Source organism: Acanthisitta chloris, unplaced genomic scaffold (assembly GCF_000695815.1).
Source record: "Acanthisitta chloris isolate BGI_N310 unplaced genomic scaffold, ASM69581v1 scaffold14702, whole genome shotgun sequence".
NCBI classification, from domain to species: Eukaryota; Metazoa; Chordata; class Aves; order Passeriformes; family Acanthisittidae; genus Acanthisitta; species Acanthisitta chloris.
This window is the reverse complement of record NW_008662288.1, coordinates 48,526-50,574: the sequence shown is the minus strand read 5'-3', so window position 1 is coordinate 50,574 and position 2,049 is coordinate 48,526.

Sequence of the window (2,049 nt, the reverse complement as noted above, 5' to 3'; positions counted from 1 at the left end):
TGCTGGACAGTTGAGAATAACCCAGATGGGCTCCAGTGCAAGAAGACAACCTTTCCATAAGGAATAATGCTGCTGGCTAAGTGTACAACCAGTTCTACTGCTAATTAGGGCCCAGAGTAGAAATGATCATATGTTTCAATTATGAAAAGCAAGAACTTCTGGCTTGTACACTGTCAGCTCTGCACACTGACAGAGAATTCCTCTGGAGAGGCAGCTTCTAGCCACTGTATTTCCTGCACACACATCTTATTCATCTTATAATCGATACCAAAACCAAGTTGCCACTTCAAATGGTTTCATTCCCATTTTTAGAGCACCAGCTGCTCAGCATGAAGCATTTGTCAGGAACAGCAGGCAGTGACCCCCATGCTCGCACTGCACTTAGATTACCAGCAAGTGTTTTCACAGCATCCCTTCCCCATGGGACTAACAGCTCTCACCGGCAAGGAATGGTTGCCCTTGAGTGAGTACATGTGGGACAGATTTCCAGCTTACTGCAACTCTCTTTATAATTCATTACACCCCTGAGGTCTGCACACACATCAGCATGCTGCTGTATGGGTGACTGTAATGACCACACACTTAAATGACCCTTCAGCACAAATCATTTTAGGAGAAGTCTTGCTATTTCCTAATGTTTTTGCCTGCGTAGTTCCACCTGAGGATTCCCTCAGTGTTTCTAAGTCCTCCTTTGACAAATACCTCTGCCCACATGTCACTGCCTATTGATTTCAATTTATGCCATGGGATTAAATGACACAAACATTACAGGTGTCAGAAATGGTACTTGCAACTCAAGTGCATTGAGTGAAGGGAATAGGAATGGTCTCATTACATCTTCATTATCTTCTTTGGATTTTGCTGTGTAAAAATCCATCCTTTATCTCTTTACCCATTTATGATATTTTGTTGGAATTTTTCTCCTTCACATTTTTCTGCTCTTGATGTCAAAACTGCCAATTGTCAAAATTGCAAATTGTCAAAATTGCCATCAGGGAAACTTTGGTTCACCTTCCTAGCAGGGGTGTAGAACAGCTGAGAGAAGAGGACAGGAAAGCAACACGGACCTGTACTGCTCCTTAAATAATCAGACTCAAGACCGGGTGGTCCAGAGGATGCCTTTCAGGTCTGTGTTTCTTTGAAGAGCCAGATGTAAAGACTTTTTTCTACTTGTGGCTTTTAGTCACAGGTAAAGCCTGGAAGTAAGGGCCCAAAGTGCTATAGAAAGTCATAGCCACAATGAGGGACAAGCCCTGGTACCAGGGCAAGATACCATTGGATCTACTCTACAAACCAAAATTGCCTTTTTCCACCATTTCACATTGTACAGCCATTGCCTAGTCACTCTTAACCATCATTGCTTGTTCTTCTAGAACATCAGTGTTTTTTTCAGATCTCTCACCCTCTATTAAGTATCTGTGTTTTGGATTATTCTTTTCAGAATTATTAGTTTGCCCTTTTCCAGATGGAATCTCATTCTGTTTCTTGCTCATATTTCTACCCCCTGATTCCATTAGTGTCATTTCTCTGTCTTCACTTGGTTTACTGTTCTTTCCAGCACTGTGTCATGTGCAGATCTAGTTAACGTACTTGGTTTCACCTCCTTCCAGTCCATTAATAAAAGTATTAAATAATGTTGCTGCTAGTACAAATCCATGAAGCACCCTGCTGTTCACCTCCATCATCTTCAAGACCACAGCCATCCATCTTTGTACACCATTTATCACTGGCAAACAGATTTTGCAAACTAAAGCCATTCTGTTTGGATTACATCACTAGCTCTGGGTGAGGAAAAAAAGGAAGAAATGTCAAGTGTTTGTGGTGGAAGGAGGTGGAACAAGGGCTGGATCACAATATTGCTCAAAGCCACTCCTTATCAAGGAATCGAAATGACTGATGGAGAGAAATGTGATCTCTCTCTACATCCTACCATGTCCTGTAGCAAAAGTTTCCCTGATGCACTGGTCTGGCAGAACCACAGATCAAATACATGAAGGAAGAACTATGCATTATTCCAAGAGTTGCTCCACCAGCCAGAGAACAACAGGA